General features: G+C 36.3%; 2 protein-coding genes across 2 annotated transcripts in view; both read left to right on the top strand.

Moving 5' to 3' along the window:
• LOC137659500 (uncharacterized) overlaps window positions 1–10,000 on the top strand; it is a 498,613-nt gene that overhangs the window by 333,008 nt on the left and 155,605 nt on the right. The gene's annotated exons all lie outside the window — the stretch shown is intronic.
• The window catches only part of LOC137614293 (chitin synthase chs-2-like), an 89,374-nt gene continuing 84,491 nt past the window's right edge, over window positions 5,118–10,000 (top strand). The window contains exon 1 of the mRNA XM_068344032.1: window positions 5,118–5,378. The gene's annotated coding sequence lies outside the window, so the exon portion shown is untranslated. The remainder of the gene's footprint in view (window positions 5,379–10,000) is intronic.

Raw genomic sequence — 10,000 nt, 5'->3', positions numbered from 1 at the left:
TTCTACAGTTCATTTCGGCGTTTTGTTTGGACTTCGATAAAGCCTTTGTTTTTTCCGTTTATATAATATATATATATATATATATATATATATATATATATATATATATATATATATATATATATATATATATATATAAACGGAAAAAACAAAGGCTTTATCGAAGTCCCAACAAAATTTAGGAAGACCTTTTCTACATCTCGATGTTTTGTTGGGACTTCGATAAAGATCTCCAGCCCTACAGTGCTCAGAAACTTGGGGCTGTGACCTCAAGAGCTATGGGCAATGTGTGTTTGTGTGCGCGCGGTCAGAAAAGGTCGAGGCTTAAAACAAGCATTTGTTGTTTTCCTCACATGTGCGACAATAACATCCCCTCCCCCCCCCCCCGCTCCCCCCCCCCCTCTAGCAAACTTCCCCAACACTTGACAATTTGATATTGTGTACTTACTTTTTGAGGTCTATGACCTGGAGTCAGAGAGGCCTCGACCGGAAATACTGGGCGGTCAATCTGGGCGAGTGCGTGTGTTTGTGTACTTGATTAAATATGATAGGAATAATTTGATTGACATCCATGAAACTGAGGAAGATCTTGATGTTGCCTATGAATGAATTCAGTGTGTTTGAAGAGGATCTGATTGTTCGGTTTCAAGGCCAAGTGAGGAATATAGCAGCAGTTCTAGAGCGCAAATGGTATCTGATTGTCTGGTTTCAAGGCCAAGTGAGGAATATAGCAGCAGTTCTAGAGCTCAAATGGTATCTGATTGTCCGGTTTCAAGGCCAAGTGAGGAACATAGCAGCAGTCCTAGAGCTCAAATGGTATCTGATTGTCCAGTTTCAAGGCCGAGAGAGGAACATTGCAGCAGTTTTAGGGCGCAAATGTTATCTGATTGTCCGGTTTCAAGACCTAGAGAGGAGCATAGCAGTAGTTTAAGAGTGCAAATGGTATCTGATTGTCCGGTTTCAAGGCCAAGAGAGGAACATAGCAGCAGTTTTGGAGCGCAAATGGTATCTCATGGTCCAGTTTCATGGCCAAGAGAGGAACATAGCAGCAGTTTTGGAGCGCAAATGGTATCTCATGGTCCAGTTTCATGGCCAAGAGAGGAACATAGCAGCAGTTTTGGAGCGCAAATGGTATCTCATGGTCCAGTTTCATGGCCAAGAGAGGAACATAGCAGCAGTTTTATAGCGCAAATGGTATCTGATTGTCCAGTTTCAAGGCACAGAGAGGAACATAGCAGCAGTTCTAGAGCTCAAATGGTATCTGATTGTCCAGTTTTAAGGCCAAGAGAGGAACATAGCAGCAGTTCTAGAGCGCAAATGGTATCTGATTGTCCGGTTTCAAGGCCAAGAGAGGAACATAGCAGCAGTTTTGGAGCGCAAATGGTATCTCATGGTCCAGTTTCATGGCCAAGAGAGGAACATAGCAGCAGTTTTATAGCGCAAATGGTATCTGATTGTCCAGTTTCAAGGCACAGAGAGGAACATAGCAGCAGTTCTAGAGCTCAAATGGTATCTGATTGTCCAGTTTTAAGGCCAAGAGAGGAACATAGCAGCAGTTCTAGAGCTCAAATGGTATCTGATTGTCCAGTTTTAAGGCCAAGAGAGGAACATAGCAGCAGTTCTAGAGCGCAAATGGTATCAGATTGTTCGGCCTCAATGCCAAGAGGGGAACATAGCAGCAGTTTTATAGCGCAAATGGTATCTGATTGTCCAGTTTCAAGGCCAAGAGAGGAACATAGCAGCAGTTCTAGAGCTCAAATGGTATCTGATTGTCCAGTTTCAAGGCCAAGAGAGGAACATAGCAGCAGTTCTAGAGCTCAAATGGTATCTGATTGTCCAGTTTTAAGGCCAAGAGAGGAACATAGCAGCAGTTCTAGAGCTCAAATGGTATCTGATTGTCCAGTTTTAAGGCCAAGAGAGGAACATAGCAGCAGTTCTAGAGCGCAAATGGTATCAGATTGTTCGGCCTCAATGCCAAGAGGGGAACATAGCAGCAGTTTTATAGCGCAAATGGTATCTGATTGTCCAGTTTTAAGGCCAAGAGAGGAACATAGCAGCAGTTCTAGAGCTCAAATGGTATCTGATTGTCCAGTTTTAAGGCCAAGAGAGGAACATAGCAGCAGTTCTAGAGCGCAAATGGTATCAGATTGTCCAGTTTCAAGGCCAAGAGAGGAACATAGCAGCAGTTCTAGAGCTCAAATGGTATCTGATTGTCCAGTTTCAAGGCCAATAGAGGAACATAGCAGCAGTTTTAGAGAGCAAATGGTATCTGATCATCCGGTTTCAAGGCCAAGAGAGGAATATAGCAGCAGTTCTACATCACAAATGGTATCTGATTGTCCAGTTTCAAGGCCAAGAGAGGAACATAGCAGCAGTTCTAGAGCTCAAATGGTATCTGATTGTCCAGTTTTAAGGCCAAGAGAGGAACATAGCAGCAGTTTTATAGCGCAAATGGTATCTGATTGTCCAGTTTCAAGGCCAAGAGAGGAACATAGCAGCAGTTCTAGAGCTCAAATGGTATCTGATTGTCCAGTTTCAAGGCCAATAGAGGAACATAGCAGCAGTTTTAGAGAGCAAATGGTATCTGATCGTCCGGTTTCAAGGCCAAGAGAGGAATATAGCAGCAGTTCTACATCACAAATGGTATCTGACCGTGGCAGGCGATTGGCCCCAACACATCGCACATCTCCCTACGATACAATCCTGCTGTCACGAGCTTCGTTTTGGGCTAACCAAAGGCCTCGAGACTTATTAGACTCTTGGTTTACAGGTTTGCTTAGGCCTTCCTCGTCGCTATTAAGGCCAGGAGCACTGGATTCTTATAACCTAGACCCAGTTGGTTTGTCTTTTTCATTGGCACCACAGGAATTGCATAGGCCTACCTAATCGTCCTCTTAATCGAGGTGAATTTGATTTTTGACATTTACGGGATATGATATGAATATTATATGGTATCTGTTGTTAAAGATGCTTACGGGTAAATGCATTTAGGTGTTTTTTAATGTGATTCATGCTATTTTCTCCAATATCTTGCATTAGATGTTACTGAAAATTTAGTTATGTTTTAATCATATAGTTTCACTGCTTTATAATCTTTATTGTTACTTTTCCCTTTTAATTATTAGATTATTTCTAAGATGTTTAGGCTAGTCTCGTGTTTTATAATAAGATATGTGAATGTCTTTAGTAAATATAACATTATTTTAAAATCTATGAAAGTGTCTGTTTAAGATAAAGGTTAAATAATCTGGCAAAGATTTTTATCAATAACATGTGTCAAAACAATGCTTCTTCTGACGTGTTGAAGTTTCAACTTATAATAGGGAATAAATACTGTCTTTGTCTGGTCGTTTATTTTCTTTCTCCATACCTCCCATCAACTGTTTGTTTATTGTATTTTTCAAGGGATCACAATTCAACGTAAAATGCAGTGTTTCTATGTTTACAGCTGATTATTTTAATACACTGCAGATCACAGTTCAAAAGTCATCTAGATCACTGTTCTGTATGAAGACTTGGCGTCTAGAATTTCTTCCTTTATTGATATTTGAGACTTGTTATTGTACGTAATCTCCTGGGAAAATATTGAGGATTTGCGGAAGGTGTTATTAGGAATTGTCATCATATACCTATTATATTCTCCAAAGATATCTTAGGGTAGCAGAAAACCCAAAGAAGGCTGCATACGTTAAATTTGAGTCAAATCTTTGAGAGATTAATGCCTACACGCAAAAGAAGAGTAAAGTAATAACCGAACTATGTCGTGCACGAGAAATCAGAGCAGACAGAGGTGAAAAATAGCAGGTATCTAGAAATACTGAACTGTGATTTTTTTTTTAAAGCTATATGTAATAACCATAAGCTGATAAACCTAATTTACGCACCAATAAGAGTAAGTAATTACCATCCAAGAGGGAAATAAATTTTTCTGGAGAAACCTGAATTCCATTAAATGTTTTTAGATAATATGTCACAAAAATGAAGGAATTGCAATTTCATAAGTTACAAAAAATATTTCACACTAGAATTACAGTTGAAGTGTGTTTTGTGGGAAGCAGGAGAAACAATAGTGAAAATATCTAGACCTAGGTTTCAAAGGTGAACGTAATGGTAGGAGTGGATATAATAGTAGAATGTTCTTCCATAGTTCTGTATCCTTTCAACTTACTATTGTGGAATGAGAAGAGCACGCCCAAACCATTTCCATTTCCCCCTCATCATGATCTCATCCACATATGGCACTCGTGTAATCTCTCTCATAGTTTCATTTCAAATACTGTCCTGCCATTTAACTCCCAATATCCTTCTGAAGGCTTAATTCTCACATCTACTAAATCCATAGTTTCACCGATCTCACTAAATTGGTATATAGTCTAATTTTCATATAATTTCAGGCGATTTTATTTCCAAATTTTACTTTATCGTTTTCATGTAAAGTTTCTTCTAATACGTGAGCCTCGTAAGATACCAAGGTTCATTAGATGATGAAAAAGAAGGATAATTCCGCTGCATTTATTTTACCCACAATGAATGCACTTTTGGAAACAGGCGACGGTTGGCCGCTGGCGGTTGCCATTCGTACGATAATTATCGTACATCTACGATTATTTTGGGTCCAGTACGATGTACGATACTTACCTTGGGTATATACAATGTATGTGTGTGTGTTTGATTGAGCAATTATTCTAAAATACCTTGAAATAAGCTATACATGTTACTCCTTAATAATCTTGTTCAAAGTGTGTACAATCATTTTGGTTTAAAAAAACGATAATTATAAGGTTCATGTATGATAATCCAGTGGAAATAATCTTGTAACCCTGGGTTGGCGGCGGTTGCCGATCATCCATCCCATGTAAACATTGCTACTTAGTGCTGCCAGTGCCACCGACCGTTGTTTCTTTTATTAGTGTTTGACACCAATTATTTTGGGTTATTTCCATGTCATTTCTTGAACTATTATCGTTCATGCAGTGTATGGTTGTCATAGCAATAGCTATACAAAAATGTAAGATGTAGAGAGTTTCTGTGACAAATTAAGACTTAATCTAGATATGTGTATGGCGTCACTTGATGTGTGGTTGAAGAATATGAAATTTTATTTTTATTTTAATTATATACAAATAGTGCAATTTTCAAAGAGACGAGGCTAATACGCAAGATAATTTGAAAACACGATGACATATCGTAGTGATTTAATGCCATGATGTGAAAAGGCATATTGTTAACGTCTGTAGCCTATCATCGTATAGAAGACCTATCTAACCTAACCGTAGGGAAGTCTTATTACAAGATTGTCCCAAGTTGACTTAAATGAAATATGTTAGATGTTTTATGAAGTCGACATGGGTATGTCCTTACGTTCTACATAATACCAGGTTAGTAGCTATAGTCAACTCTTTTTAGTGAGGCAGATTTGCACCGACAGGCAGGGGTGCCCTTTTAGCTCGGAAAAGTTTCCTGGTCGCTGATTGGTTGGACAAGGTAATTCTAACCAATCAGATAGCAGGAAACTTTTCCGAGCTAAAAGGGCACCGCTGCGAGTCAGTGAAAATGCGCCTCAAAAACAAAAAAATGAGTATAGTGGTGAATTTTTCAACAATCATGTACGTATGGTTAGAATTTTACAATTTCTTATACGTTATAAATTAAGGAAAAATGTTTGCACCAACTAAATTATGCATTTTAAAATAGAATAAGCTTTCTTCAAGTTAAATAAATATAACCAAAAAGTTAATTACCAGTATAGTTGTCAAATGAAGGTGTCGGGTTGTGTTGAAATATAACAACAATAATTTTGTTTTCCGTGTTGATTTCCTAGTGATAAAGAAATTAGGATAGTGTAGCCCGCTATAAAGAGGTGGGAAAAGGCCTGTCATTATGGTAGTGTATGGAATTATATATTGTGAATTTTAACTTGAAAATTATATATATAAAGAGAATAGATTAATGATGAATAAGACTTTTTCTTCTTCTTTTTTTTTTTTTTTTTTGGATTCTCGCAGTCTTAAGTTTTATTTATGAATAACATCAAGGCTACTCATAAAGTTGGTTTTCCTTCGTCAAAAGAAAAAAAACGAGAGAAACTGGATATCTCTCTCTCTCTCTCTCTCTCTCTCTCTCTCTCTCTCTCTCTCTCTCTCTCTCTCTCTCTCTCAATACTAAGCTGGTCTTTGCTGCCTAACCTGCTTCTTCTCTTCCGTCTTGCTGTCCAACATCAGAAGTGTGCACAAAATCCACATGTCGAACGTTCTCAGCACATTACAATTGTTTATTTATTCTAATTATTGGATATATTTTAGTTTCATTTTACCCGCCATCCTACCTGTCAATGGCAATGGAATTATCGGAAATTTAGTTGATTTTGTGTTATTGTTACCACATTTGACCCCTTATATGAATTATATATTTGTCTTTTATTACTACTACTACTACTACTACTTGCTAAGCTACAATCCTAGTTGGAAAAGCAGGATGCTATAGGCCCAGAGGCCCCAACAGGGAAAAGAGCCCAGTGAAGAAAGGAAACGAGGAAAAATGAAATATTTCAAGAACGGTGACAACATTAATATAAATATTTTCTATATAAACTATAAAAAAACTTTAACAAAACAAGAGTAAGAGAATTAAGATAGAATGGTGTGCCCAAGTGTACCCTCAAGTAAGAGGACTCTAACCCAAGACAGTGGAAGACCATGGCACAGTGGCTATGGCACTACCCAAGACTAGAGAACATTGGTTTGATTTTGAAGTGTCCTTCTCCTAGAAAAGCTGCTTACCATAGTTAAAGAGTCTTCTACAAATAATTGGAAACACAAAAACAATTATTTCTTTCATATATCCAAATATATTGGAGCCCTTGGACTTGTAGCACCCTTCTTTTCTAACTAGGGCTGTACTAGCATAGTACGGTTTATAACATAGCACTATTACTTTCAATAATAATATAATCATAAAAAAGGTGATACTTCAGAAGTTGTCTAATGAAATCTTTGAGTTAGTGTTTACAATGAAGGAAATCGTATAATAAGTCATTTCTATTTGAGTAAACCTTTTTACCTGCCTTGAGCCCCCTTTTTCTGCAATACGACACTATGCTTACAATGCCAAAAATAACACGTAGGTTTGACCGATCGTAAAATTGAATAAGCCTTTATGACATCATTAGGTCAGTTATTGAATCGTAAACTTACACTTTTGGACGGAACTGTTGTCAAGAAGTTAAGGAGTAAAGCCGTGTCCACACAATCGAGCATGCCCGACGGGCAAACAGTGATACCAGGCCACAATAGTTAGTGAAAATGAGGGTTGATGACGTCAGACACGGGAAAACTAAAGGCAGGGATCTGGTAACACTATATGATGCCAGATCCCTGTCTGTGGTTTTCCCGCTTCTGACGTCATTAGCCCTCATTCTTTCCAACTATTGTGGTCTGGTATTACTGTTTGCCTGTCGGGCATGCTCTATCGTGTGGACAGGGCTTAAGGCAGTGTAAATTGTGCAGTTTGAATGTTATAATGTTATAATTAATATTATTAATTATGGCATTTGTAGAGTATGAGAAAGCTTTTGATTCTGTCAAAAGTTCAGAAGTAATGAAATCATATGTTAGGACACTTAAAGATATTTTTACAAAAAGTACAGTTATAAATAGTGTCCACGAGAATAGAGTTAAATACAGTAATATTAAACATAAATTTTCTCTGATGTTTGCTATATTTCATAAGCTCAAGACCATACTGTATTTTGCCATTTTTATTTTTCACTCCCACCTTTTGAATTGAAAACGTACATTAGTCTATTAAAATGTTCATGTTAAATATTTCATTCATTGGCAATAAAGTACACAATTTTTGCTTGACAAATTGAATAGTTGATAATCAGCACAAATGAAGTTCAGTGTTAATAAGTAATAGTAATATCTTCCTGGTACATAATAAGGCTAATGTGATTATACGGGTTTAGTTAATTAACAATATCAAACCAATCTAGAGTAGCCTTTATCTAAAGGGGAAATGTTGTGGCCTATTGGTAACGGGTCTGCCTGGTGTTTCCTAGACTGGGGTTCGAGTCCTGCTTAAACTTGTTAGTTCCTTTAGTGTCTGCATTCTTACCATCCTTGTGAGGGATGGGGGAGGGGTTTGGTGGAGCCTATAGGTCTACCTGCTTAGTCATCAGCAGCCATTGCGTGACCCTCCCTGGTCTTAGTTTGGGTGGAGAGGGGTCTTTGGTCCTGAACACACACATGTGTGTGTGTATATATATATATATATATATATATATATATATATATATATATATATATGTATGTGTGTATATTATATATATATATATATATATATATATATATATATATATATATATATATATATATATATATATATATATATAGAAAGGCCAGTCTCCTGGGCATTGTCCTGCTTGCAAGGGCAATGTCACTGTCTCTTGTCTTTGTCATTCATGAGCGTCCCTAAACCTTGAAATGTAGGACTTTTGAAGGACATCAGTGTGGAATAATGGTGACTTGTTATTTGATTAATGGTCGTAAAGAAGGATCCTGTTGTAATCCGTAATACCCATATATCATCATCATCAACCATTGCTAGTTCACTGCAGGACAAAGGCCTCAGACCATATGTCCTACCACTACTGTCTGTTTATGGTCTCTATGCCAGCCTTTACCAGCAATTTTTTTCATTTTGTCAATTCATATTTTTGATTTTAAATTGAATACTTTTTTTTTCTTTACAACAAAAAAATATCGGCGTCATTGACCTTCGATGTTAGGATGCCATAACATTTCAAATCACTTAATTTATACCCGCTAATTTTCTCAGATCGTCAATCCATCGTCTTTTCTTCCTTCCCCTGGTATTCGTTTTGTCCATATATTATCTGTCGTTCTCATTAGGCCTACATGTTCTGCCTATATATATATATATATATATATATATATATATATATATATATATATATATATATATATATATATATATATATATATATATATATATAGTTAGTGTGTGTGTGTGTGTGAGATAGGGATAACCATGATAAGGTCCACGAAAAAAAATGTTTTGTTCTTCTGTATCCCTTTGGCATTTATATAGATTTCTGTGTTCCCCTGAAATTGAGGATGAAAAAAAACAGAAACAATGAAATTGATATTGTGATATAATTTTACAATTCGATCTCATTGTAGTTCGCCCCATATATTGCACAGTAGCATAGTCCTTGTATGTCCAGGATGCTTTGAACTCATAGAAAACGTAACAAAATTAATTATTTACAGAAAATGTATTGGACGGGAAATACCTATGGTAGACTATTACAAACCTTAACGTTATTTTTGTCATCCTTCACGTGAAAGGAAGATGCGTTATTTTCGTCTTTTATGATATTAATATATATTTTTTTTGGTGGTTTTTGTAACTTTATCTTTACACCAACTCCTTCACATTTCAAAATCATCCACAGATTTTTCTTTAAAAAAGCTTTTCCTGAACTCTTGATATGTGAGTACGTATTATGTGATCCGAATGGCAATTGGCTCTTACAAGTAAATATAAATTCCATTGATTTTCATTAGTTGTGGCCACGTATCAAAATAAGTATTTCCAAGTTCTATAGAGGTCTGGTACTTTGGCCAATTGCTGATGTAGCATAAAAACCATTTTATCATCATCATCATCATCTCCTACGCCCGTTGACGCAAAGGGCCTCGGTTAGATTTCGCCAGTCGTCTCTAACAATTTCATACTGTTCAAATTTCATATGAAATTCATTAGACGAATTCCACTTGTAATTAGTCAAATTTCATCTGGAATTTTCTCACCGAATTCCACAAATAATTAGGATGATTATATATATATATATATATATATATATATATATATATATATATATATATATATATATATATATATATATATATATATATATATTATGAAATGCAACATACTAATCGAACATTTAGAACAGAGTAAATTTTACAATGGT

This window comes from Palaemon carinicauda, chromosome 20 (genome assembly GCF_036898095.1).
Source record: "Palaemon carinicauda isolate YSFRI2023 chromosome 20, ASM3689809v2, whole genome shotgun sequence".
NCBI lineage: Eukaryota > Metazoa > Arthropoda > Malacostraca > Decapoda > Palaemonidae > Palaemon > Palaemon carinicauda.
The sequence above is the reverse complement of the archived record's forward strand: the minus strand, read 5'-3'. Positions and strand labels throughout refer to the sequence as shown.